Source organism: Diplotaxodon limnothrissa, linkage group LG15, assembly GCF_057381915.1.
Source record: "Diplotaxodon limnothrissa isolate DT_005_m linkage group LG15, D_limnothrissa_male_GT1.1, whole genome shotgun sequence".
Classification (NCBI taxonomy): domain Eukaryota; kingdom Metazoa; phylum Chordata; class Actinopteri; order Cichliformes; family Cichlidae; genus Diplotaxodon; species Diplotaxodon limnothrissa.
In genome coordinates, this window is record NC_140610.1 from 35541851 (window position 1) to 35558446 (window position 16596).

Genomic DNA, 16596 nt, shown 5'->3' on the forward strand with positions numbered 1-16596 from the left:
CTCAGTCTGGTACTTTTACTGGCACAGACACACACACACTGTAAGTGCAAAAATAATATCACATAGCAACAATCAGTAATATATTGAAGCTTTTGAGCAACGTGGACAGTAACTGCAGTCAGAGCTTTGGAAACTTTTAGACCTACATGTATTTAATCTCATGCTACAAACTCACACCGTCTTCTTCATCTACGTTTGCCAAAGTAATGTAAAGACAACAGTAAGCTGGTAAGCAGCAAAAGAGAGAAACTAACTACAGGTTGTTTCCAGTGGACTTATATATATAGCCTACCATAAACGCATAGTATAATATGACTGCATACTTTCAATATATAAGCGGTAATAGTCTTTAAGTCCTTTACAAAAACTATTAGGACTGTTATCACTAATTGGTAAAATTACAAAATGCTGGAATATTGTAGGCTTATAGTTTGTTTTATTTATTATTTATATACAAATCTACATGGCCCTGTGTAAAGTGATCCCCCATATAGCATAAATTAAATGTGGCTTTTGAGTTCAATTTCTTGCACACTTGGGTTCTGCGGGAGGACAATGATCCAAAACGCACCAGCAAGTCCAGCTCTGAATGGCTTTAAAAAAAAAGTCTTCATTCAGGTCAGGACTTTGACTAAGTCCTGAGCTGAATCTGACTGAGATGCTGTGTCACGAACTTAAAAAGGCGATTCCTGCTCGAAACCCTCCAATGTGGCTGAATTACAACAATTCTGCATAAACGAGTCACAAGGCCATGTAGGTTTGGATTTTGTTTCCCCTTAATAATAAACACCTTCATTTATAAACTGCATTTTGTGTTTATTTGTGCCATCTTTGTTTAATATTTAAGTTTGTTTGATGATCTGAAACATTTAAGTGTGACAAACATACAAAAACAAAGGAAATCAGGAAGGAGGCAAACACTTTTTCACATCACTGTAGACACACAACACTATTTTTGCTCTTTCTGTCACACACACACACACACACACACACACACACACACACACACACACACACACACACACACACACACACACTGTCAGAGACATATGTTAGATTAACTGGTGATTCTTAATTGGCCAGAGATGTGAGTATGGATGTCACTGGTTGTCTGTTTGTGTTAGTGCTGCAATAATAGACTAGTGACCTGACCAGGGTGTGTTTCGGCTCATGACATCTAGATTAGGCTCCTGCACCTCCAGCATGGAAGGATAGATTCATTATGTGTTGCAAACCCAAAATGTCCACACGCACTTGATTTGCGTGTTTAGCTGATTTGGCTTTCTAGCCACTGGGCGGAAAAATGAACTTGGGACATCATGTCATCATAATTGGCTGTTTTGCCCTTTTAAAGCACAGCATACCCTCAGCTGATCAGACCCAGGTGTGTCCCGTGGTTAATCTTTGGTGGTCAGCTGTTAGCTCAGGTAGTGTTCTTTCTTTTAAGCCACAGCCAGTGACTGCTTTGCTCGATGGTCTTTGACCTCCCAAGGACCTGTCAATTCAACAATGAGGACAGATTGCTGAGAATTCGGCCACAGGATTAGGTCTGGTGTCAGGTTGGAGTTGGCAGTCTAAAAAGGGAAGGTAAGTTTTCTCTCCAGGCCAACAAGCATTCTTTAGACCCTAGCCATGTCCAGCAGGCCTGATCCTAGATGTTGGTCCATAGTTATGTAGACCAGCGGTCCCCAACCTTTTTTGCGCCACAGACCGGTTTATGCCCGACAATATTTTCACGGACCGGCCTTGAAGGTGTCGCGGATAAATACAACAAAATAAAACTAGTACCGGTACCGAAAAAAAGATTTATTCATAACACACGTGAAAAGACCCAGGAAAACTGAGTTAACGATAAAAACGATAACAAAATAACGCTGAAAACCGATAAAAACCCTGAAAACCATACATTTCACACCTGAGCCTCAACTCTCGCGGCCCGGTACCAAACGACTCAAGGACCGCTACTGGTCTGAGTCCCGGGGGTTGGGGACTGCTGATGTAGACTAACCAGCTAGTGTAATGCTGTTCAGACTTGCTCATTAGCTCTGTGTTGTTATTCCTTGTATCTACTACAGTAGCTTTGCATGATTTAGAGTTCAAAATAATAATTATTTACATTACACTTGACCTTGGTGAAAGCTCCTCACCCACTGACTGAAATTAGCCTTTTAGCTCCCTGCTCTCTCCTCTTCAACAAACTTGCCTCTATTTCATTTGCCCACATAAACAGAAGCTTTGAACAGAAGTTGGGTTTTTGTGGTCACAGCCAGAGCTGTGTGCCTGAAATGACCCAGTTAATGATATTTGCTCATGCTGAGATCATACAGAGAAAAATGCCTTTGAGCAGTTTGAAACCTGAAGTCTGGCTCACAGGGATTACTTAGATATATGTTGATCTTGTTATTTCAAACTTAGTATAATATGAGAATCCACCACTGTGATGGTGTGTATGACAGAAAATAAGAAAGTGTTTCCTTCCCTCTGCTGCATCTGATTACTTACCCATCGGATGCAGCAGAGGGCGCTCTCGTCTTGTGTTTAAAGCTGTGGCTGTTCACCTGCTACTTGTCAGCAGGGGTCAATCTACAGCCACATTTCCTTGTTATGTCCCCCAAGTGGAGTATCCCATAGCCTGATATTCAAAATGCCCTCCTGCTCTTAAGGACAATGTGTTCTGAGCCACAATCATTGTCATCACTCATTAGCCTTCAATTTAAAGTAAACATTTATCAGCAGCTGATGGCAGTGCTTTGGACATGAAACCGTTCACAGATGTGTCTGCACATGTAGGTCTGTTTCTTTGGCTTGTTTGCTTTCAATGTTAGAACATTTTAACATCAGAGCTCAAACGATGGGAAACCCTTAATCACTGTAATTAGCTAGGTATATATTAATACACAGTATATCCTGTGTGATTAGTGGTATTAATGTTTGTCTACACTTGATTACTATTATACTACAGTCTTTGGGCACAATGTTATAACAGTGCCAACAAATCAAAGTATTTGGGAATTATTTTTCACTGGCTTTGCCCACTTATATAAGATATTGTAGCAGTAAGAAATAAGCATTGTTAATGAAGTTTTACAATATTTGGGGGCATTTAAATTGATAAATTGTATTACTCAGTTGCATCAGTGCTGGCTATTATTTTAGAAATCTGCATACAATCAATCAGACCTTTATAGAAAGAATACGATTTGTATTATCTCAGTGATTTGTGAACATATTGATCAACACATAGTATAAAAACGTAGAAAAAGAAACAAAAAGTCACAGTTTGTTCAGTTTTCACATTGTTGCAGGCTTTAGTTAACTTTAATTTTGTATATATTGGTTAAAATTGATTAATAATAATAATAATCACATTTTCTCTCTTTTGTCTGTCAAACCTGAATCTGACCAATTTTGCTTACTCAGCACACGTCTGAGCTAAATGGTCATTTTCTGGTCAGTCACCTCTGCTCCTTCTAGTCTTTATCTAGACTGTTCTGACTGGCAGCCTGTAACCAACCAGGTGTAATAACAGGCCACGACAACACACGGCTACCTTTACGGCATTTTGACGATGATAAGTTTTTGTTGTGTCAGCAAAAATAACAGACCCTTAGTTCACTGTCTGGAGCCTGGTTGTGGGCGGAGCTTGTGAAGTTGCGCCGATTAGATCAGAAGACTGAAACTTATCGCAGTTGGAGACGTCTGACACACCACTTAATTATAGAGTTGAAGATGCTTAGTTATCTGAGGACAACACCCAAATAAAAAGTATATCCTGTCACAGTCTTCAGGTCATGACTGAGTGTCATTAAAAGTAAGTCCACCTGTTGATGATTTGACAGGAAACACCATCTACAGGCTGTATTTTGGTCATGGAGGTCACTGCCCTGCAGAAACTGGTTTACCTCAAAGCTTTGATTAAAAACAACCTGGTGAGTTCACCTTCCAGAAACCATCAACTGGTTTGATATTTTTATAAATTCAAGTAATGTACACTTAAATAACCTCTGGGGATGCCTCGGATCATTTAAACTATGGAGGTAATATGTGGTTTAATTGAGATGACCAACCAGCCAGTTATTGTGTAATCATTTTCAGACGTTTGACAGTTTTGTCTTTTTTCATGTAAAAATTACAAATAATGAAAGCACGAAGATAAAGAAAGCAGAAACCTTTAAACAAAAATGATGGTGCCCAATGTTGTGAAAGTCAGATAGAAAATCTGAGGTGAAGCTCTTCTTTTAACTCCTTTTTAAATTGAAAATACTTCAAAAGCTTGAAATGCTGTCATTCTTTCCTAATTGGTTTTATTTGAAATCAATATCCAGAATTGGCTTAAACCTATAGTTGCCTCTGCAGTTCACTGGCAAGGTGCATGTAGAAGATCACAAAAATGTCACATTAGAAGTAAATCACAACATCTACACACCCACAATCACTACACTAGTAAAATGCTGGAGTTTAAGATCGAGTTTCATAGAGTTACTAATCATTACACACAGAAAACATTTTTTATTGGATCTCAAGTAAAACATTAAAGTTAAAAACATCTCTCACTGAGTGGACGTGATCTCAGTGTCTGCAGTAATTGTTGTGACCCGGCTGCAGGCCTGAGGCCTTTAGTAAGTGTAATAAGTAATGAACTCTATAAGTGCATTTCAGAGGTAATCGAAATTTAAACCTGCTGAGAAATGCTGCAGATAAACATAAACATGTTTCAACAAAACCATTATTATTCCAGTCTGCAGTCATTCATAATTGGCAGCTCTTTTCTGTTCTGCCTTTCCACCTGCATGCATGGAAAGCCTGGTGTGGAGGTGGTCTGCAGAGCAGGTCGAAGCATCAACAGAAACCGTAGGCAGGCTCAAACAAGCTGATGAGACTTTCAGATTTTTTTATTTGCCACTACGATGCAAAGAAATATGTCAGCAGACCTATCGGCTGTTGTGGATTGGCACCCAGATCATGTGTTATGATCCACAGAGACTGTGGCTGAGCACACTGTCATGTAGGATTGTATTTAAGATAAAAAAGATGTGGTGTGTGGTGACGCTTCCTGTCGTCAGGATGTTCGCAGCGAGAGTTGGTTAGAGACCTCTTTTTCTTTGATTACACTCTATGTGGCTGAATGAATGTAAGCTAGTAGCGATCAGTCGATGGATAACAACTTCTTCTCATCAGCTGGGACTGTGAGTTCAGGCAGTTTAGACAGCTCTGACTCAGCAGCCCCCAGATGATATCTGTGGATTGGAGAGCTGCAGGTGGGAGGAGGAGGAGGGGGAGCAGTCTAAACAGGGAGCTATGCTAACTATGTAGTCGTGTGACACAGCAGTCTCTTTTAAAGGCTACAACCCCCACTCACTGCACCTTAATCCTTACACAACTACATGACACACTTATAATCAAGTTCTCACTCTGTCCTCTGAGAGCCAGCTAGTAGACCCAATAACCTAATGTGCAGCGAGGACTGAAATGAAAGCGCTGCAGGGATCTGGATGAAACAGGCTGGAGCTGAGCAGACGGATGGGAGAATAACAACTTGAAAAGTGGCTTTGATTTAGAAATGCTCCCTTACATACTGTGGCAGGCAAACAGCTTGAAATGAAAAGTACAAGGTCATGGTGTGGTAGAAGATTAGATTAATAGCCAAAGTTCAAAATCTGTATCCCTTTAAAACAGAAAAGATTTTTGGTCTATTAGACAGTGTTTTTAATTGAAAATGGTGTCAGCCTAGTCAGTTTGATTTTCAGAGCTAAAAAGATGGACAACATGGCCCTCAAAAACCATTTTTTTAAGCTACGTTTTCCTGCTGGGATGGAGATAAACACAGACCAGTATTTTTAATGATTAGCTCTGTTATTTATTTATTTAATATCCTTCAATGCTGATTCATTTTCCGGCTGCGTTCTACATATCCAGTGTTGGGGATGAGAACGGTGTGCTTGGGTTTCGACAGGTACAAGTTGGACAGCACATGGACACAAAGCCAGGTTACATAACCTGTTTATCCATTTCACTCTTTATACCCCAAAGGTCACCTGTACTGAGCCTTACTGAACTTTATGTGACTCATAGCTCATTTTGAGGGCATAATAATAGCTGCTAATCACAGACATGAAGTATTGCGAAACAAAGTTTCCCAAATGCTAAGAACAAAACAACCGAAAGGGAAAGTGCCCTCAGGGGGCATCTGCAGGTATCAGCACGACTTGTTTGCTGTTCTGTCTAGAGGGAGCTGATCTTATATCACTTTTGTTTTTTGGGGGGATGACATAGATTTCGCTAGCATGTAAAACTTCGGAAGCATCTATAAATACATTATATAGTGTATACTGCACCATATTTAAGGTGTTAAAGTATTTGATGCCTTCCTCCATATATGTGCTGCTGCTGCTCATTTACCTGACTCTGCCTGTCCCACATTATGATTCATGTGTCATAGGCTCATTGAATGGACTCAAGACTTTTCAGAGTCAACATGTGCTTAAGCAAAACACAGAAACTTCACACTGCGCGTTTACTGTGACTCTTTGTGATAAATTCATAACCACTGATTACTGATACTGTGACGGTCCGCGTGACCGTGGGGATGTGAGGAAGGAGGACCCAAATGCTGGACTCTGTGTGCTTAGCAGTGCGTTTATTTATAGTGAATGGAAAACAGAAATAAATCCTCAGTGCGTTCCCGACTCCCGTGACATGTCCTCTTCACAGTGCTAGTGTTCCTGTCTCCGCTCCTCAGTGTCTGAGCACCCCGTGCTCGCTGCCCTCTCATCTCCACGCTTCTCCTGGGGAAATAACAGAGAGGCAGCGGTCAAACATACCACAATGCAGCAGACTAAACTTAGTAACTGGTCAAGAGACTAATGTGAAGCCTCCCCCGACGATGCTTGATCAGCTGCAGGTGTGTGAAGGTCTTCAGGTGTGGCCAACCACCTGGCAGGGCCACACCCACCAGGCCTGAAGGTGCCTGTAAACAGGTGCTCCCAGATACACCTGCATCCACGCACACACACACCCACACATATACCTGCAAGCAGGGAGAACGAGGGACAGCAACACCAAAAAAAACATATAATATAATACAAGTCCAGGACCCTGAGAGATACTTAACTGAAGCTTAATAGGTTTTTACTGGTTTAACAATAAAATGATGATAAATAAAGTTTGCCAGCTGGTAAATTACTGGTTTGTAAGCCAGTCTGATCATTATCCACAAAATGAATGTGACGCTGTAACTAGTGTTTATAACAGTCTGTAAATGGTTAATAAATACTGTTTAGTGCATCTGTAAACATCATTTCGATTGCTTTAATGAAGGTGAAACTGATGTTTGTTATGCCCGGTGGCTGATGTTTGCTTGCAGAGACTTTATATTTATTTTTTCAATGATAAATGGTTAGCAATCATATGACATTCCTATTCTTGGGGGATGCCTAGAGCCTCCCCCTATCCCTTTGAAATGGACAAGTGGTTAGGAAAATAAATGGATGGGTGATTAGTAAATCATATTAAATGCAGTTGTTGTGATGCAATCAATTTTAAAGGGGGATTTTCTATTTGCTTTGCTTGGACTTGTTTTTCCTGACAGCCAGTGTGAGTGCTTGACTCTCTGGCTGTTCACACACACAATTACTCATCTGCTAAGATCTCTTTTAAAGTGACGTGTTGCATGTTTTGGTTTCTTTTCTTTTTTTAGAAAATGCAGCTCAACTGCACTTATTCCAGTCAGAGTAGCAGTTTTCCCGGTCTCCTTACAGGTGACTGTAAGTGCTTTCTTTAGCTCGTTGGACAGTGTCTGGGTGGTGTTGGTTTCTCTCTCTGCTGCCTGTGACTCACTCTGAAAGCCCATTGTGTTTTATTGCAAACACTAGCGCCACAGCGGACACATCCTTTTTTAAAATCCTATCATGGTTAGACAAATAGTCCGAATCGCAGACTGTCACAACAAAGAAGGTCAGCGTTTGTCTTGTGGCTGCACTCTGCCAGAGGCTGAAGCAATGAAACTATCTCTGTTACAGGTTTTTCTTTCTGTTGGTGAAGATAGTACCAAATGCAAAAAATAAAATAACTTTTAAAAAATGGACTAATTTTGAGCTAAAGTTGCTTTTTCATTTGCATATATTCTTTTTTCTCTTTATACAGAGAAGTGGATAAAAGTATTTTTGTGAAATCTTATACCAAATGTGGTAAAAGGTTTCAAAGCTCGGCCTATCTTAAAGACTGTCATAGGACTTCCATGGTAAATGTTTGATGACCTGGAAGTCTTGGAAAGATGCTTTAATCACAGCTAAAAGCAGCTCTGGTCTCATATATACAGTCCGATTAACACAGGGCTGCACACTTCACTTACCTCATATGCAAACCGCCTCACCTTCATCTGAATCAGCTTTCAGATTTTCTGTTCCTGTGACCTGAAGTTCTCAGTCTGTGGTAAACAGAGCATGAATCATGCTTCTCGGCTGTTAGCATTTCAGTGAAAGATAAAACCTTGGTTGTGGTGTTATGTTTAAAGATAAAACTTTGTGTAGTCTCTGTCGCCACATTTTTAACCACTAATTTCATTGCTTACATTTCCCGTGAGTGCAAAGACATGACAAGTCCCCTCTCTGGTGAAGGTATTTTGCTTACGGTTCATTCACTCAGATGCTTAACTTTCATCATGCAGCACGTTACATGTGGATGGTTTGACACTGAAAGCCTGTTTTCACATCCATCTACTGAAGATTTGAAGTTTCCGGGCTCACCCTGAATCCAGTTTAATCCATGAAAATGTAAGTTGATTTTGGGGCAGCACTGTTGCCTCACAGCAAGAAGGTCCTGAGTAGGGATGGGTATCGTTTAGGTTTTATCCGATACCGGTGCCAAACCGGTACTTTTGAAACGGTGCCGGTGCTTAAACGGTGCTCGAACCGGTGCTTAAAGAATGGAGAACACAAACTTTGTCCAAAAACCTCTCATGTTCAGCTGGGTTTTTTTGTAAAAAGATAACAATGTGTGCCTTTTCTGCAGCTATGTGGCATATATGGCATCACTCTTGGCTGGAAGCAGTGCTTAAACAATGGAAAAAACACAAACTTAAACCCTCTATTGTTTAACTGTTTCCCACTTTTTCTTTGGTCATTTTAGCCTTTTTGGCCAGGGTGAAGGGAGTATCTGCCATCAAACAAGAAGACAGCCGCATGTAGCTATGATGATGTTTGCTAGTTCACCTTACATGCATTAATGTAATAACGTGGTTAGCCTACTCAACGTAAATTACACACGAACAACATGAAGCTACTCATGCAGAGAAGAACGGCTGCTGCTGCATCATCATCCTCATCATTTCTGCTACACTGGCAGGGCTGGGGGCCAGGACTCTATTCTTCGGGTTTTGGGGGGATGTTGCTCCGGGTCAGATAACAGGCAACCCACCCGACGTGCACGGTGTGAGGTCTCGCAGCAAGCTATCAAATACGGCGCATTTCTCGGCTTTTAAAAAAAACGCTATGCGTGCCAGGTGTTTCATGAGATTCGAGGTGTTACCTCCCTTGACAGTATCACAGTATCAGCTTAAAGCACTTGTTGCAGGCTGCTGAGTTTGCATATTTTGCTGTGAAGTACAGCCAGACTTTTGACCGCTTCGCCTTGGACATTTTTAATCTGTAGCTCTGCTCTAACAGAACGTACGTACCTGGCCCCGCCTACTATCCTCGGAAACGTAAAATGATTGGCTAGAAGTGTATCACAGCTCAGGAAAAAAAAGCACCGAAATAAAGCACCGAAATGTGCGCTGCTTTTCGGTCTGGTTACTACCGTTTATGTCAGAACCGGTGCCATCATGGCACCGGACACCGGTACCCATCCCTAGTCCTGAGTTTACATCCACCATCAGGCCGGGGTCTTTCTGTGTGGAGTTTGCATGTCCTTCCTATGTTTGTGTGGGTTCTCTCTTCCTCCAACAGTCCAAAGACGTGCAGATAGTGGGGATAGCTTAATTGGAAACTCTAAATTGCCCATAGGTGTGAACGTGAGCGTGAATGGTTGTCTGTGTCTATGTGTTAGCCCTGCAACAGACTGGCAACCTGTCCATGGTGCCTCTCGTCCCATGATAGGCTCCAGCCCCCCGCGACCCTGAAAAGGATAAGCGGCAGAGGATGGATGTAAGATGATTTTGTGACAAGCTAACAGCTAACAGCTCGTCAAAAAGAAGAATGGATTTTACGGAGTGGGTCTTGCTAAAAGCTGTTATTTTGGTTCGAAAAGTTGCTGCAGTTTAAAATATTTAAGCTGATTAACTGAACTTTTAAACCATTTAATTATTACTGTTAGCTTTCTAGTGTCAAAGTGCTATTTGTGATTAAAAAGGCATCATATTCAGTCAGTCTTATTTATGATCGAAACCAGAGTCTCTCCAGTTCTTGAATTCAGAGAAAATGGAAAGCATCAACATACCTTTTACAATAACAGGATGACTTCGTACTCTAGTAAGTGGCAGAGGTCAATGAGATTATTAAATGCCATGTTTGCCAGTCTGCACAGCAAATCTGGCTGCTAGCTTACACAGGCTGTAAACAGACCTTACTTAGCAAGTTGAGCTATCTGATGTCTCCCCGTCGCCAGAGCTGCTTGTCTGTGCACGAGACTTTGACACCGGATCCAACAAATAATATTCACAAGCAGCTTAAACTGGAATCAGTTTATTTTTGGACATCTCAGTAGTCGCATATGGAAGGAACCAAAAATAACTGGACAGGAAAACACTGCTCTTTCCATTACACCATCTGCTGAGGAGGTTTTCTTTCCAGCTTTTTTGGTGTCCTTATTTGTGTCTGTACTGTGGCTCACTAAATCAACTGCTCATCAACTGGAACAGTAATAGAAAAGATTTCAGTGAAATTTAAGGCCAAAAGTCAGAAGCGATATGTGACAAATTAAGTACACACCATCAGCCAATAGAGATACTTTTAGTAGAAATAAGCATGTAATCAGAATCAGAATCAGAATACTTTATTGATCCCTGGGGGAAATTATTTTTTGTTACAGTGCTCCATTTTAAACCAACATTAAGACAAGACAGACAATACGCTAACTAAGAATAGTACAATATATACATATATATACATACATACATACATAAGTCACTTATAAATAAATAGTTGGAAAAGAAACATGTGTAGCTGTAGCAGCAAACAGTGTGTTAAGTGGATGCGTTGTACAGGGAGATGGCCACAGGCAGGAATGATTTCCTGTGTCGTTCAGTGGTACATCACTTTATTGGTGTCTTCCATTGTTGTGGAGAAATTTTGGCCCACCGTTTTGCTTTTAAGACCAGGTTTTATGTTGGCATTTATTGGTTCAAGGTTCAAGGTTCTTTATTTGTCACATGCATAGTTATACAAGTATAACACACAGTGAAATGTAGCCTGACACGCTCCTCGACATGTGCAAAAAAATTGGGGGGAGGGGGTGTAGAGGAAGAACATTAATATATATATATATATGTATATATACATATACATACATAGGGTGCAAGATGCTAGCAGGCAAGGCATACATGGAACGCCATAACCAAGTGGCCGGCATAGTGTACAGGAACATCTGTGCCGAGTATAACCTGGAAGTCCCGAGGTCAAAATGGGAGATGCCCCCAAGGGTGGTGGAGAATGACCGAGCTAAGATCCTGTGGGACTTCCAGATACAGACGGACAAAATGGTGGTGGCTAACCAACCGGACATAGTGGTGGTAGACAAACAGAAGAAGACGGCCGTAGTGATCGATGTAGCGGTTCCGAATGACAGCAATATCAGGAAGAAGGAACACGAGAAGCTGGAGAAATACCAAGGGCTCAGAGAAGAGCTCGAGAGGATGTGGAGGGTGAAGGTAACGGTGGTCCCCGTGGTAATCGGAGCACTAGGTGCGGTGACTCCCAAGCTAGGCGAGTGGCTCCAGCAGATCCCGGGAATAACATCGGAGATCTCTGTCCAGAAGAGCGCAGTCCTGGGAACAGCTAAGATACTGCGCAGGACCCTCAAGCTCCCAGGCCTCTGGTAGAGGACCCGAGCTTGAAGGATAAACCGCCCGCAGGGGCGTGCTGGGTGTTTTGTTTTTTTTTTGGTTTTTTTTCATACATACATACATTGGGTGAATGTGCAGTAGTAGCAAGATGGCGAATCAAGCAAATCAAGATGGCGCGGCCACGTCCAGACGCCTTCCTGACCACTCCGCTCCGACTATTGGATAGTGGATCAGTGAAAGTTTGGAGAGATGAAAGAGCAAAGTGCTGCAGATCAGACTCAAACACAGGCCACTACACTCTAGCCGTGTGGCATGTGGTCGCCTATTCACCCACTGAGCTAAAGTGCTGCCCCCGGCCCATTCTTCTTTAGAACGTTGCTTCACTTCATTGTGGTGTGTGTGTTTAATCACAGCTCTCTTGCAGGTCCTGGTACAGTATTTCAATCAAATTGCAGTCTGGACTTTGGCCGGGCCTTTACAGGCATCTTGATTCTTTTCTTTTCCACCCATTTTGCTGAAGATTTGCTGTGGGCCAAGCTTTAGCTGTCAAACCTCACAAAAGAAGACTCCCCTCTCCCCTTTGGTTTTGTCTGTTCAAAGGACATTGTTCCATAAGTCTTGTGGTTTATTCAGATATAACTCTGCAAACCTACGCTGTGATGCCATGGTCTTTTTAGAGAGAAGAGGCTTTCTCTGGGGAACCGTTACAAATAATCTTTTTCTAATTGTAATTAACATCAGCGATTTTATTTTCATTTTGCTAAGAGACATATTTTTTTTTTATTATTATTGTTCTTATGTTTTGTATAAACCTTTTTCAGTATGACTATAACTATGCATGCACATCTATGGCATGAGATCCGTCCACTGGCTTTTCAGCTCAGTTCTGTGAGCCGTTGCTTTGTGTCATATCTCACTGGTGGCAGTCTTTAATCCTTTTGGCCAGCAGCCTGACGAAGAGAACATTGTTCAGTGTCTCAGTATTTACATCTCCAGTGTTGTCTGGGTGAACAAACCCTTGCAGCTCAGTGGAGTTTTGCTGAGGAATGTCAGCAGCTGGCATTAAAACTCAGATCCAGCTTCCATTTTCTTGACCCTGACCGCTATTTTCTGTTTAGCCTCAAATATATTTTTTGTCTCATATGACAGTCTAAAGATGTTGTTGATACCACGGTGTGATTTAATTTATTCACAGTGCAGTCCTCGCTTTTATGTTACACAGGACACTTCTAGCATCACTTCTCATGACAGTTTTACACCGTCTTCGCTTTTCTGCTTCCCACACAACACACGCTAACCCCAGAGCTTGTACTGATGGTTTATTATGTAAAATATCACCAGAAGTGAGCATTAGTATTTATAGCTGTGCAGACAGCATATAATCTTTCCTTAGATTACACAAACATCTGCAGAAGGGGAATTGGAGGAGAAGAGGAAGAGAAGCAGTGAAAAGAAGGAATAGAAAAAGAGGGTGGAAAGTCAGAGGTAGGTCGGGGAGGAAGTAGACCAAAATAGGAAGAGAAGAAAAACAGGGGAGTCAATGTGATAAAGAGATAAAGGAGGAGGAGAGGCAGGAGCAGAGAATGGGATGGGGGCAGGAACCGGTCTAAACCAGCGTGGTCTGACTCTTAGGGCTACATACCCCTCCCTCCCTCCTCATCTTTCTTCTGACTCAGACTGGCTGAACTTTTTCTTTTAGCGCTCCGTCATGTGCTTGTTGTCACCGGGAACAATTTGGATACACATTTCTCAGAAGTGTAAGGGGATCCCAGTCAGAGTGACAGGCAGGTGTTTCCCAACACGTTACATAAGAAAGAGGGAGGGGTTCATAAGGAGAAAAATGGGGTGTATTGATTATCATCCAGACATGCATGGGATTGTTGACCCTCCACACGTTCCTCTGGTGGGACAGTGTGTGCCTTTGCATTTGATTTACTGTACATGTTGTTTGTTCAGAGTTTCCATTAAAAAAAAACATGCATGTACCGATGAAGTATTTTCACAACACAAAAATATTTATTTCTTGGAATATGAACAGTTATTCAGGAAAGTCTGCATTAGAAGGTTATAAAGCTCATGGCATATACTACACTAAATAAATATATATTTATTAATCCTAATGGGGATATGAATTAACCACAGAAGACTGAGGTGAAAGGTGACAGTCCTGGAAGCTGCTTTAGCCAGTTGTTTGTGCCCCGGGGTCTCATGATACCATCATTCGGTCTTGTTTTTGAATAAGTGGGAGCTTTTCTGAAACCTCGATATGGAGAGAGTGGGGGGGCAGTGAGGTCAGAGGCAGTGTCTCAGTCTCTGGAACAAATTCTGTCTGATGGAACTTGGCTGTCAGTCACTGAGCTCATGAGAAACAACGCTGTCCTGGATTCAGTTGCCAGGTCCTAAACCTACTTCACTGGCTTCACTGGAGATTATGCAAAATCTATTAATATATCATGCATCGCATTCCCGTCTTCACTCGGCAGAGCAAACGTGGGATCCTTGCATGCTGCGGCCAGTTCGCGGCAGTTTGCTTCAGTTACATGAACGGCGTAAACAAGATCTCACAAGCACTTACGTAAAATGGAAGAATGTACTTTAAAAATAGTTGCTTAACTAAGTTACAAGAAGCATTCTCAGCAGAATGTAGTCATGAATTCATTATGAATAAAGGACCCCGGGGACCAGTTGCGTGACATTAAGTAGATGCATCGATCCACAAGTAGTGGACTGTTTTAACGACTTAACGCCGAGGTAGTGATGTCCAGCTGCTGATAAGGGCCTCTGACTTGATCCTGTTTGTGGGATTCCAGTCCATTGGGGTAGATGCTCTCAGCGAGGAGGCCCTGCTAGAGGTCAGACTGCTCACCTCTGACCTCGAGCGATAGCTTTGCCAGGAGCTCTCCTGCATGCAGAGCAGTAATCAGTCAGTTCTAGTGTGAAATAGTAATCTCTCTGTGCTGACTCTCAAGCTTTAGAACTCGTGACCAAAGGCAGCTGTAAAGTGAAGGAGAAGCCTGGAGCTACTGCCTTTGTCTCTTCTCTTTTCTCGAGCTTACTCCAGTTTTTGCATGGTATTTACTGCACCGGGAGGATGTGATTTTGTCATGTGCCTTCCACTCAGTCCATGCAGTGGTCACCGAATACTTATAAACTCATAGAAAGCACATCATATGTAGCTTGCCATCAGTGTGTGAATGTGAATGGGTGAATGACTGAATGTAGTGTAAAGCAGTTTGGGGTCCATAGGGACTAAGTAAAGTGCTATACAAATACAGGCCATTTACCATCATATGTTTTCTACCTGGAGGTGTAAACAGACCTAATTGTGTCCAAGCACACAGCCACATGTGTGGATATTATTTTTCCAGGTTTTCTCTCCACGCGTCCTTTTCTGGTTGTTCTTGCAGACTTCCTACAAACATGGAAATTGTTGCAGAGGGGTATGACATTTTTATTGGTCCTAATCTATCAAATTGTGATAATATGAAGATATTTTTTGTGATACCCCTGTTATCTGCTTCTGTCAGTCAGCCAGCCCAATGGCACTTTTGATTTGGAGGCTGCAAAGCTGAGGTCACTTCAGATTGTCAACTGATGGTCTATTTTGTTTTTAATCAAAACGCCACAAGGGTTCGAGTCTGTATAAACTCACTGTTACACAGTAGCTGAATACGTCCAGAGTGAGACTTCAGTAAGCTTTTTGTTTGTGAAAGTTGCTTTTGCAAAACCCCAAAATGACTGTGTGACACATACGAGAATCAAAAAACCATCCAACTCTTACATCCTTCAGCTTTCACGTGTCAAACTTCAGTGAAGAAATAGTGATTAAAAACAAATCCTGGATCTCCAAATCCTTCACCGCCTCACTGATTAGAAGAATATGCTCTATAATCCAAGTAAAGCATAGTTAAGTAAAACGGCTCCATTTGCCACAGCTGGAAATCAGTACCACCTGGACAGAGGCGAGACAGCCCCACTTAGTTTTTCCATTGCTCAACACTCCAGCTGGATTTTATTTATTACTCTGGAAATGCCTTTCTTGTGATAATCTACGTCTATATATAGATGTGCGTATAGAAAGTGTTGCATTTTCTTGCAATCTGTGCTTGCATCTGCTTCATAGTAATAGCTGCTTGAACAACACAGTTTGCCTTCCTATACAATAGGAGGTCAAAAATCTCCTTAACCGACAGCTTTTAAGTTGGCCTCAGGTGAAACATGACCTGTGCATCTCTCAGGTGTGCAGTTCAAAATAAACCAGGCCTCTATACTGTGATCACTTTCCTGCCCATAAAACCAACTGTCCCGCTAAGACAGACGCACAAACGTAGTTACTAGTGCACAGTCAGAATGTGATAATCACATCTCTTACTATCGCGGATGCAAACATGTGCACAGGAATGTGAATGGAAGCAGCTGAGCCTGTTGTTGCCCGTTGAAGAGCAGCGTGGCTGTTCAGGGAGATGTTTTAGTAACACAGCTGTGCAAACGACCCTTCTCTCGCTCAGTTCATTATATCCCAGCAAGCACTGTAGTAAAACGTAAATATTGCCCACGTTACTACTGTGTAACATTTTTGTGAGCCCTCTGATTCAGCC